Below are 13,296 nucleotides of genomic sequence, written 5' to 3' on the forward strand. Positions count from 1 at the left end.
TTATTTTGATTGGATCGCGAAGGCTACTGTGCGGTCATGTGACTGCCTTGAGTCATCATCTGATTGGTGAATTGGAGTCAAATGACACGAGTGATCACGTTGGATAGGAGCAACAGAGCCCTATGAGGAAGTTGAAGATGGAGTCTAAAAATAGACATGCGCACGCAGGAATGCATAAATAAAGTTAGCGAACGACATGTCGATCATTGTAACGGAGCAAAAGTATCGATCCTTCTTCACATAAATACTCAAGTAATTGAGTTACACATCAATTTCTTGTCTATGTGTAATAATATGATAAGGCGATTTAACATTGATATGGTTTTACAATCATAATGGCCCTGAGGAAAACCGTATCTAGTTTGACACCACTGCCTTACGGAAACAGCACAATATATACATTTTCCATGACTCCAAGATCATTCGCACGGACAGTTAGCGAAGTATAATAATAGATCCGTGACGAATATTTTATAAAACATGCGTTGCATACGGCACGGTGACCGACTGGTTAGAGCGTCAGCCTCACAGTTCTGAGGACCCTGGTTCAATCCCCGGGCCCGCCTGTGTGGAGTTTGCATGTTTCTCCCCGTACCTCCGTGGTTTTTTGTCAGGTTCAAGCTCTTGAATATTTTTTTGCGATTTTAATTGTCTGTTTTGAAATTTGTTTTGACACTGTATCTACTAATATTGAGACAATACTTCCACATGTTTTGTGAAACTCATTTGTTTGGAATATCTTTTTATTGGGTTTAAGCTTGGACATTGTTTCAGTTTCACTGTTCCAAAATCACTCCATGATTTAAAATGCATCAGTGGGTATACAGCCACATATATAGGATGCAGGCGTTGGTGGTGTAGTGGTGAGCATAGCTACCTTCCAAGCAGTTGACCCGGGTTTGATTCCTGGCCAACGCAAGATTTTTTAATGCAGCCCTATGCCTGAAGACTCAAAGTTGCCCAAAGGTGTGAATGTGAGTGCGAATGGTTGTTTGTTTATTTGTGCTCTGCGATTGGCTGGCAAACAGTTCGGGGTGTACCCCACCTCCTGCCCGATGATAGCTGGGATAGGCTCCAGCACACCCCCGACCCTTGTGAGGAGAAGTGGCTCGGAAAATCGATGGATGGATGGATATCCTTGACTTACACACGTTTTTCAAATCCACAAATATACCCACGATTTCCACGTTTTATGTGTTTTGTTGTTTGCATTTATTATGTGAGGTGATTTTTTTTCCGCCTGTGGTTCCGAGCCGCCGGTCCCCCGGGAGAACACTGGCTTCCGTCGGGCAGGAATGAATGAAGACTTTGAGACACCGTGGCTTTTGGGGAAATGAGATTTCTTGAACAAGCCTTAGTGTCACAGCAGCTGCTTACAAAGCAGGAAAAAAACAAGGGAAAAAAACTCCCCAAAACTCCTGGACGGCAGTTCTTCAGGTTGAATTATCTGAGCGTGGAATTAACGCAGCCGAACAGATGGTCCACTTATCTCGTAAGACACAAAACAGACTTCTTTGAAGACCCCAACCCCTGTTGTAAAACAAAGACAGGTTAGTGTCCGAAAAGACAAGGATAGCACTAATAAACGCACAAATGGCCGTAGGAATTCCACTGATGTAGAAATACGAAGAAAAGATGGTTGGCTTGATAACTCCTCAAAACCCGCTCAAAATAATTCGGACTTCAGTAATGCTTAAATATCCTCCATTATGACTTATCATTTGTAAATATTCAATTCTGCTTGTGAGTTGGTTACTTGGTGGGCTGGTCTGTCAATAACTGCATGTCCGCTTTTGGGTACTTGTTAAATATATTTTAGAAGTTATCATTTATTTGCTTAGCTTGCATTAGTATGATGGATAATTTTTCGAAAGAAAGATGTCTCGCCTTCAAGAAGATGACTCAGCATCATCCGATGGAAGGGCGCCTTGACCAAGGACGTGATCGGATGTGGTCGGGGACGTGACAGGTGTTGGTCTGGTCCCATGTTTTGTGTTGTGTCCGTGCGAAAGGCACAAGATGATAAATCCCAATGATACTGTTGCAGAAGGGGGCTAACAAAACAACGTGATAATCGGCGAACCAATAACGAGTGACCCATTTGGACCCTCGACTGTAAGTTTCCCATGATTTATGTTGTGTCTTAGTGCTTAGAACATTATGTCTTGTAAAACCCTCCTGTTTTCAAATAAATGTAGGAGCGACGGGGGAGATTGTTTAGAGCGTGTTGAGAGGCTGTAACCTGAACAATCCCCTATGCGCCCTCCTCATGAGAATAAGAAACCAGCGTCTTCATTCCTTTTGTGTCTATTTATTATAATGTTGGATAAGATAAATCCAACAGTACTACATCCCCCACAGTTTCCGTAGTCATAGTCCCAACATTCAAAGTCCCCACATTCAGTTCTAGGCTCTGTGCTTTCCTCTTCTCTTTCTGCCGAAGAACTTTCCACCTCTTCTTCTTTGACTTCGACCCAAAGTAGCTGAATTTTCAACGACGCCCTGCAGGTTGACGGCGCCGGTGGTGGAAGTTGTTAACCAGGGCCACGACCGATCCAGTATGGAATTCTTTGGATGAACGCTCATATTTGTTTGGCAAGGTTTTAAGACGGATGCCCTTCCTGACGCAACCCTCTGCATTTATCCGGGCTTGGGACCGGCCGACAGTTTGCACTGACTTGTGCCCCCCATAGGGCTGCATTAAAAAATCTTGCGTTGGCCAGGAATCGAACCCGGGTCAACTGCTTGGAAGGTAGCTAGGCTCACCACTATATCACCAACGCCTGCATCCTATATATGTGGCTGTATACCCACTGATGCATTTTAAATCATGGAGTGATTTTGGAACAGTGAAACTGAAACAATGTCCAAGCTTAAACCCAATAAAAAGATATTCCAAACAAATGAGTTTCACAAAACATGTGGAAGTATCGTCTCAATATTAGTAGATACAGTGTCAAAACAAATTTCAAAACAGACAATTAAAATCGCAAAAAAATATTCAAGAGCCCAGCCCATCACAAAATACACCCACACACATAAACAAGCGCACAGTGATTAATACCGGTAGTGTCGCGATAGGGCCAGGGAAGGAGAAATCATCCATCCATCCATTTTCTGAGCCGCTTCTCCTCACTAGGGTCGCGGGCATGCTGGAGCCTATCCCAGCTGTCATCGGGCAGGAGGCGGGGTACACTCTGAACTGGTTGCCAGCCAATCGCAGGGCACATAGAAACGAACAACCATTCGCACTCACAGTCATGCCTACGGGCAATTGAGATTCTCCAATTAATGCATGTTTTTGGGATGTGGGAGGAAACCGGAGTGCCCGGAGAAAACCCACGGAGGCACGGGGAGAACATGCAAACTCCACACAGGTGGGGCCGGGGATTGAACCTGGGTCCTCAGAACTGTGAGGCTGACGCTCTAACCAGTCAGCCACCATGCCAGGAGAAATCATTATTATTATTATTATTCAGGGTGCAATGATCCATTTTTTATATCGATGTATTGATTCATATTCCTAGGATTAGATTAGATTAGATTAGATTAGATTAGATAAAATTGGATTTTCGTACGGCAGATTTGAGATGGATGAATGTGTGTTTTTTAAATTATTTTTTATTTTTTTATTTTTTTACCACTTTTAAGAAAAAATTGTTCAGCGTGACGCGATTAAGTTTGGGAACATGGGAGTATCACACTGTGTTGTTTTTTTCTGCAGCAATCGAATGGGCCAGTCTAAGAATAAAATCACATCTCCCATGATCCACTGCGCACTGCGCAGGATGAGAAGTGCGCAATGCAGAATGCAAAACTTCACGAGTGGAATCTGCAAAGGTTGAATCCAGGCCACTGAATGTCCATCAAAGTTAAATCAGTAATGTATGTGATGAAAAGTATGGACGCATTTTGGTTTTCCAGTCGTAAAAAACAATTGAGGAAAAAAACATGACGGCCATGCAATAAACTGTTTGCCAACCGCTGCCGCCGTCGACAAGTCGTGAACTATAAGTAATATGAAAAGCCACAATCACCGACAAGCAAGAAGCAAGCCGAGGCCAACCATCAATTTGTGAGACTTCTTCCGAATAGCACAATCGAGAGCTAAAAGGTTCGGAAACACATTTGAAATTCCTTCACGGACATACTGTACTTCAGCAAAAGGAACACCAACACTACTAAGACAGACCAAAGTAGTCAAAGAGAGCATCGAGCAGGCAGACTGGAAAGTGTCTCACCCTGGACAGATGGCAACTTGAACATCACAAGCTACTTAGAGCTCCTTAACTATGATGTCACACATCGTGACTAGTGAGTGAGTACAAATAAATATGATTAGAACATGCATCAATGAGGTGTGTGTGTTCAATTACAATAAGATTTTCATAATTTTTCAAAACACATCAGAAGTAGCAGGTAAACCGAGTGTTAATCCAACCTGTCATTTGCATTTTATTCAAATCAAGTGTGAATGCATTTGCCATTATTATCATTTGCCAGAATGGTTGGTTATCGTTTTTTTTTTTTTTTTTCCATAATTAACTTTACCTTATATTTACAAAAAAACAAAACCAATTTCGGAAATTTCACCTGGACTGTCCAGTATCCAAGTATTTATTTCACAGTCACACTGGTTAAATTTTTTAAAGAATTACTGAATCTATTCCCAAATGGAGGCACGGTGGACAACTGGTTAGAGCGTAAGCCTCACAGTTCTGAGGACCGGGGTTCAATCCCTGGCACCGCCTGTGTGGAGTTTGCATGTTCTCCCCGTGCCTGCGTGGGTTTTCTCCGGGCACTCCGGTTTCCTCCCACATCCCAAAAACATGCATGCTAGGTTAATTGAAATCTCTAAATTGCCCGTAGGTGTGAATGTGAGTGTGAATGGTTGTTTGTTTGTATGTGCCCTGCGATTGGCTGGCAACCAGTTCAGGGTGTACCCCGCCTCCTGCCCGATGATCGCTGGGATAGGCTCCAGCACGCCCGCGACCCGAGTGAGGAGAAGCGGCTCAGAAAATGGATGGATGGATAGATAATACAGGTCGACTGCAACAACCGTCGCTTCTCATGTCCATCCATTTGGTCACATATCAAATAATATGTATCCCTGAATTGCTTAAAGTGCAAATAACAAAGTCAGGCCACAGAGACAACAAGTCGCTAGCTGGCATTGCTGATGCATTCCGGTGAAATGAAGTGGGCAAAAGACTCCTCATTAGTATAGTGGAGAGTATCTCCGCCTGTCATGTGGGTTTGATTACACGAAGGGGAGTTGACTTCATGTGGCCCGCAGCTTTTCGTGGGGGTCTTCTTTGTCGGGAAACAAAAAAGTCCATCAGCCTGGATTCCAGACAGGGACCTTACGCGTTTGGGGAAGATAACAACCACGACATGACTCAAACTGTTGCTAACGTGCTATCTGTTAGCAGGACCAGCAAACTGCCTCGCTTCCAGGAATTGCCAATGCGTTCATGTGCATGGACGTGTGCTCGACAAACAGTGAACATAAGGTCCAAGGCTCCTCGTTAGTGTAGTGGACAGTATCTCCGCCTGTCACGCGGAAAACCGGGGTTCGATTCCCCGACGGGGAGTTTATACAATGTGGTCTTTAGCTTTAGGTGGGGCTCTTCTTTTCGGAAAAACAAAAAAGCCCATCATCCTCGTTTCCAAAGAGGGACCTTACGCGTGTTCGGCGAACATAACAACCACTGCACGACTGAAACTGTTACGCTCATGCTATCTGTCAGCAGAACCAGCCAACTACCTCACCAGCTGGCATTACCGATGCGTTCAGGTGCATTGTGTGCTTGACACTCGGTGAAGGTAAGGTAAATGACTCATCGTTACTATAGTGGATAATGTCTCTGCCTGTCACGCGGAAAACAGGGGTTCGATTCCCCGACGGGGCGTTGAGTTCATTTGGTCTTTGGCTTTTCGTGGGGCTCTTCTTTGTGGGAAAACAAAAAAACCCATCAGCCTCGTTTCCAAAGAGGGAACTTGCACGTGTTCGGCGAACATAACAACCAATAGTGTTTAGACACTATAAAAGCATCCCACCGCACCCGTCATCAGTAAGACCTCCTTGCGTATTTCCCACATAGGCTTTATTGCTTGTCCTGGGACCACAAATAATATCATCTCACAGGTTCTTGCAGGTGTTTAAACACTACAAAAAAAGAATCCCACCGCACAACTCAGTAGCACCGCCTTGCTCATTTCCCACATCCTGCCCGGCCCTTTTCTGTCCTCTCTTGTCCTATTGCTTAGTTGTTGTATGTCCTCACCAGGTGCCCCCCTGTCCACAAATCACAACTGAATTTGAGTTTTGTACCGTTACTTGTGGTCAAATATCTAGACTGTCTCACGATTTTCTTTGACTGGCAATGAGTCTTTCACATCTCTCTGGAGATATTTTGGCCCAGTCTTCCTTGCAGAATTGTTTGAATTCAGCAAAAATCTGAATCAGAATCTTCTTTATTTGCCAAGTATGTCCAAAACTGTCTGTTGTACTAGAGCGGCTCCAACTACCGGAGACAAATTCCTTGTGTGTTTTGGACATACTTGGCAAATAAAGATGATTCTGATTCTGATTCTGAACACACAAGGAATTTGTCTCCGGTAGTTGGAGCCGCTCTAGTACAACAGACAATTTACAGAACACTTTGGAGACATAAAGACATTGACCAAAATCAATTGTGCAAAAAGATGCACAGTTCTCTAGCACTTAGAGCAGTTCGAATGACTAATATTGCAATAGTCCGGTGCAATGACCATTGTGCAAAGGGCGCTGAGACTTCAAGGAGTGTATGCGGTTTAAAGTGACGAGTACAGATACTCAGATACTCCTCAATCAGTGTGCAAATGGAGCAGATGCTACTCTGGCATGAGTGGCCAGTATATGCAAATAGAGACAACTACAGTGAGTGCACGAGTAATACATAATTGGCCCCACAGAAATGTGACAACGAACTCAAGTCAAAAAATTTCCAGCTTGTTGGAATGGAATTATAGGTTAGGTGTTTAAGAAGTTGATCGCAAGAGGGAAGAAGCTGTTGGAATGTCTACTAGTTCTAGTTTGCGTTGATCGGTAGCGCCTACCTGAGGGAAGGAGCTGGAAGAGCTGGTGACCGGGGTGCAGACGGTCCGAGAGGATTTTGCACGCCCTTGTCTTAGTTCTGGCAGCGTGCAAGTCCTCAATGGTGGGTAGGGGGGTACCGACAATCCTTTCAGCAGTTTTGATTGTCCGTTGCAGTCGGAGTTTGTCCTTTTTTGTAGCAGCACCAAACCAGACTGTGATGGAGAGAGGACACAACCTTGGGGCGCCCCAGTGCTGATGCTGCGTGTGGATGAGGTGGCCTCCCCCAGCCTGACCTGCTGTGTCCTGCCCCTCAGAAAGCTGTAAATCCACTGGCAGATGGCAGGTGAGACGCTGAGCTGGAGAAGCTTGGTTGAAAGGAGTTCAGGGATGATGGTGATGAACGCTGAGCTGAAGTCCACGAACAGGATCCTCGCGTAGGTCCCTGCACTGTCGAGGTGTTCTAGGATGAAGTGCAGTCCCATGTTGTCATCTCACAGGTTCTTGCAGGTGTTTAAACACTACAAAAAAAGAATCCCACCGCACCACTCAGTAGCACCGCCTTGCTCATTTCCCACATCCTACCCGGCCCTTTTCTGTCCTCTCTTGTAATATTGCTGAGTTGTTGTGTGTCCTCACCAGGTGCCTCCCTGTCCACAAATCACAACTGAATTTGAGTTTTGTACCGTTACTTGTGGTCAAATATCTAGACTGTCTCACGATTTTCTTTGACTGGCAATGAGTCTTTCACATCTCTATGGAGATATTTTGGCCCAGTCTTCCTTGCAGAATTGTTTGAATTCAGCAAAAATCAGAATCAGAATCTTCTTTATTTGCCAAGTATGTCCAAAACTGTCTGTTGTACTAGAGCGGCTCCAACTACCGGAGACAAATTCCTTGTGTGTTTTGGACATACTTGGCAAATAAAGATGATTCTGATTCTGATTCTGAACACACAAGGAATTTGTCTCCGGTAGTTGGAGCCGCTATAGTACAACAGACAGTCAATTTACAGAACACTTTGGAGACATAAAGACATTGACAAAAAACAATTGTGCAAAAAGATGCAGAGTCCTCTAGCACTTAGAGCAGTTCGAATGACTAATATTGCAATAGTCCGGTGCAATGACCATTGTGCAAAGGGCGCTGAGACTTCAAGGAGTGTATGCGGTTTAAAGTGACGAGTAGTGCGATCATCTGGGACAATGTTGGTTGTGCAAATGTTACAGATACTCCTCAATCAGTGTGCAAATGGAGCAGATGCTACTCTGGCATGAGTGGCCAGTATATGCAAATAGTGCAGCATGGCAAGACAACTACAGTGAGTGCACGAGTAATACATAATTGGCCCCACAGAAATGTGACAACGAACTCGTCAAAAAATTTCCAGCTTGTTGTCATGGAATTATAGGTTAGGTGTTTAAGAAGTTGATTGCAAGAGGGAAGAAGCTGTTGGCATGTCTACTAGTTCTAGTTTGCGTTGATCGGTAGCGCCTACCTGAGGGAAGGAGCTGGAAGAGGTGGTGCAGACGGTCCGAGAGGATTTTGCACGCCCTTGTCTTAGTTCTGGCAGCGTGCAAGGCCTCAATGGTGGGTAGGGGGGTACCGACAATCCTTTCAGCAGTTTTTATTGTCCGTTGCAGTCGGAGTTTGTCCTTTTTTGTAGCAGCACCAAACCAGACTGTGATGGAGAGAGGACACAACCTTGGGGCGCCCCAGTCCTGATGCTGCGTGTGGATGAGGTGGCCTCCCCCAGCCTGACCTGCTGTGTCCTGCCCGTCAGAAAGCTGTAAATCCACTGGCAGATGGCAGGTGAGACGCTGAGCTGGAGAAGCTTGGTTGAAAGGAGTTCAGGGATGATGGTGTTGAACGCTGAGCTGAAGTCCACGAACAGGATCCTCGCGTAGGTCCCTGCACTGTCGAGGTGTTCTAGGATGAAGTGCAGTCCCATGTTGACTGCATCATCCGCAGACCTGTTCGCTTGGTAGGCAAACTGCAGGGGGTCCAGCAGGGGACCTGTGACACTCTTGAGGTGGTCCAGCACGAAACGTTCAAAGGACTTCATTACCACAGATGTCAAAGCGACAGGCCTGTAGTCATTCAGACCAGAGATTGCAGGTTTCTTGGGGACTGGAATGATGGTGGAGCGTTTGAAACAGGATGGAACTTCACACATTTCCAAAGATCTGTTGAAGATCTGAGTGAAGACTGGAGCGAGCTGGTCCGCGCAGACTTTGAGGCAGGATGGGGACACATGGTCCAGGCCTGCCGCTTTGTTCATCTTCTGTTGTTTGAAGATGCGTCTCACATCCTGTTCATGGATGGTTAACGCAGAAGTCAGAGGTGTGGTTGTGGTCGCGGGTGCGGCCGGGTGGGTGTGTGGTGTGAAACTGTCCTTTTCAAATCTGCAGTAGAAGGTATTCAAGTCGTTGGCTAGTGTGTGCTAGTGTATTGTTCTCAGCTTGGGGGGATCGTCGCTTGTAATTAGTCAGCGATTGGAATGCATGCCAGACTGATTTAGAGTCGTTCGCGCTAAACTGTTTTTCCAACTTTGCTGCATAGATCCTCTTTGCAATGTTAATTTCTTTAGTAAGCTGGTTTCTAGCTCGATTATACAGGGCCCTGTCCCCGCTCTGATATGCATCTTCCTTAGTGTCAGGTTCAGGACACCTAAAACAAGACAGACACCGAGGTAGTTCAGTTTTCAGACTTGCAAGGAGAAACGGACGAGAGTGTGTTTAGTTACAGTCTCGAAACCGCTCTGAGTCTCTCTGTCCGTCCCCTCTCTTTTTATTTCCTTTGGGCAGATCCTAGTTACACAGCTGTTGTTGCTATTAAGTTGGGGGAGCACATAGCGTCATCGTAAATAATCACATATATGACTCTCTGTGGAGATGTGTTCTTCCTCAAGGTTATTGCTCAAACCTTTGACCTCTGACCGCAAAATGCTCCAGCCGCCATCTTTGGAATGAGGGCACACATGTTTGTTGTAACTCATGTGTTCAGCACATAACACTCTTTGTTATGGTCCAGATAGCAGAAGAGTTATAGCCTATTTATCAAGAAAGAGTAAACTCCTCTTCACAGACATCAACTTTTATGATACAATCAACATACTGCTAAATGCATCCTTTGAAAATACTATAAGAGTAAATATGGGATAACAATGTACTTTTATTCTAACATTTCCCTCCTGTTTATCACATATTTGCTCAAATTCTCATATCACCATACATCTGTAACTTCAGTAAGATTTTTTTTTTTTTTTTACTGTCAGATCATTTTTATGAAAACACATACATTTACTCTCAGAGGCAATGTTAATCTTTATTCATAGCCACCTGGATCTAGAAATAAATCAGGCAGGTCATAATGCACGTCATTATTATCATCACTGTCACTACCTTCAGAGTCAGGGCCAAGTAAAGGATACATTTGAGCCATCCGGGGTCTCCATGGGTGAGATTGATGTTGTTATCAATCTATTAATGAGAGAACACAGACAAGGAATACAACAACATCCACACAAGGTCTAAATTCCTGTAAAAACAGCGATTGTTACCAAAATTTAGGACACCACGGCTTTGTATTTTCCAAAGGCATTCATCCAGGAGTTCCACATGGAGGTGTCAGCACCATTTTACCATTAAGGGTTCCGGAGTCCCTCTATGGCCTTGGTGAGACTACCATCCGTAGCTGTGTTAATGTGCAGTATTGTCCTCCTGAACATACCACATACTCCTCCTCTCTCAACCAACAACATGTCAACAGCTACCCTGTTTTGGAATGCCATAAGTGATGTGACTGATAGCTGTTCAAGTGCAGCTTCAAACCCAGTCTGTGTCCAATTGCCCAATTGTTTTTTGTTTTTTTTTACATTGTAATGGATGTAGTTGATTCTGTCTACGTTTTTGTTGGTTCCACCAACAGATCGAGGACTCAAATCCTGCAGCTATTTGATTCTCGAATTTGTACTCACTTGAAACACCATGGGGAACAGCAACGGCGTCAATGTATGTTGGATCATTTTGGTCCTGCCAATCTGCTACTCTTTTCTCTGACGTCGCCAATGTTCTGGCATGACAGTAGATAACCTAGCTGTTAACTCTTATACAGACATAGGACTGTGCTGATACCGATAACAACAAGTTCACTAGAGCACAAAGACCTGTTACATTCTTTTGCAATTTATCAAATAGCATAGCATCTCCACACCACCACCAGATGTTACCTCTTGGCTACGGATTGAAGTTAATTTCTACCACTATTGATACTGTAGGAACCTGAATTTTATAATCACCTATTACTCTCGAGGTTCCGTGAGTGTTCTTTTTCCTGAAAGAGCTATAATTTTAACGACGCGTTAAAACTCAACCAATTTATACCTAACAGAGGAGTCTATACATTTTACAGAGCTCTGGGTCCGCAGCTACGCTTATCCTTGCCTCATCAAAGACAGCGCAGACTGAACAAAGCTATCTGTTCTTGTATGGAATCGCCGTCATCTGATTTGTCCATGTTCCCATCTGACGTCCTCATTGTCCTGTAGAATGATGACCATTTGCAGCTTGCTCCAGGTGCGGTCTTGCACAGTGGCTCCTTGCAGCCACTTCCTCTCCGACATCTGTCCTTCATGGTCTTCACATGTAGCCTGGTGGGGGCTTTCCTGCAATAAACTCCGACACCCTTATCTGATTTCCACTTGATACTATACTGCAATAAACACCCTTGTTTACTCCCAGACCTTTTTGGAAAACAGGTTCGTGCTTATCAACTCTAGTCACAGGAAACACGCTGTCCCAACTCATACATGTAATTCCTAGGATTAGTATTATTCATAACATCAATGACACAATTTTGCGGAATGATGGCTGGTATTATCTGTAATAATGGTCTAGGGCCCATGCACACTACACAGTCCTCGTTTTCCAAGTGTTATCTTTTTATTAAAGTACTTTACCTCGTGACTTTGTCCTATGGACCAATAGTCACCCTCTTGGGTATTAATTAGAGAATTCCAACTCAAATCTAATACTCTGTCCTGTAAGGTACCTCCAATACGTCTCATAATCTTTTCCAGTTATCTGTTTGGTGTTTGCAAATCCCTTTATATTCGTAATTTGGAAGCCTCAATTTAGTTGTGTTTGGTGCTATGGTTACCCTAATTGAATTATTATATGCCCATGAGACTATCCAGGGAATGACAGGAATTGGTGTTCCTGACTGTCCGCTACGATGTCTAATCCTATGTAAGAGTAAGGGTTTAGTGGCTACTTTATGGTCCGCTCGTTTAACCTTGGGTGATTCCCACAAATACCATACTAACATAAAACTCTAAATAACAGATAGCGTTGACATCCAACACCCCATAGCTGATTTTAAACACTTATGGGTCATTCTGGTTAAAATATCTCCTCTACCTTAGTTTGGTGTCTTATAAAATCTTCACTGACTTTCAGGTCTTCCCAGATTCTAAACGTCTGAGACCACCCTATTATCAGACTTTTGCTCACCTCCCTTGTCGGAGTTTTCAACCAAAATGACCTTTTTACAATGTGTCAAATGAATCCAAGTTGACCTCTCTGCTATCTTTACAGCTATGGGGGTTGTCAACAATACTTGAAATGGGCCTTAATTTAGTCATTGTTTTTCTAACATTTTCTGCATGTAGTCTGCTAAATTAGCTTCATCATTTGTTTCCCATTGCTTCTTAAATTGAGGTAGTATATAAAGCCTTCCAAACAATGTTTCATAGGCTGTTCGTCCTGAAATACTTATTTTTATATACAGCTTTACTAATTCCAAACACTGTGTCCACGGCCTTTCTGTTTCTTCAATGCACTTTTTTAGTCTTTTTTTTATTTTATTTTTCCATTCATCCTTTCCACTAATCCAGCGCTTTGAGGATGGTAAGCACAATGATTCGTTATATCAATGTGAAACATTACTCCTATCTTTTTCACAATTTGGTTAACAAAATGGGTACCGTTATCACTGTATATTTTTTCAGGAATATCATATCTTGGAATGATATTCTTACAAAGTGCTTTTCCACTGTCAATGCGTCTGGATATTTGGTTAGAAGATTTCTATCCATTTTGAAAAGGCGTCTATGATGACCAAACAATATTTGTTCCTCACTTTGGTTTAATTCAACAAAGTCCTAATGGATAATTTGAAACGGGTTTTGAGGTGAGGAAATTTTCCTCTCCTGGGCC

At 43.7% G+C, this 13,296-nt stretch overlaps 2 non-coding genes across 2 annotated transcripts; both read left to right on the forward strand.

Annotated features, from left to right (window-relative positions):
* The first annotated feature begins 846 nt into the window (after positions 1-846).
* trnag-ucc (transfer RNA glycine (anticodon UCC)) lies at positions 847-918 on the forward strand. The gene has a single exon. It is a non-coding gene; the product is annotated as a tRNA-Gly (tRNA).
* Positions 919-5,522: 4,604 nt separating this feature from the next.
* Positions 5,523-5,594, forward strand: trnad-guc (transfer RNA aspartic acid (anticodon GUC)). Its single transcript has one exon. It is a non-coding gene; the product is annotated as a tRNA-Asp (tRNA).
* The last annotated feature ends 7,702 nt before the right edge of the window (positions 5,595-13,296 follow it).

The sequence above is a fragment of the Phycodurus eques genome, unplaced genomic scaffold (assembly GCF_024500275.1).
Source record: "Phycodurus eques isolate BA_2022a unplaced genomic scaffold, UOR_Pequ_1.1 contig_131, whole genome shotgun sequence".
NCBI lineage: Eukaryota > Metazoa > Chordata > Actinopteri > Syngnathiformes > Syngnathidae > Phycodurus > Phycodurus eques.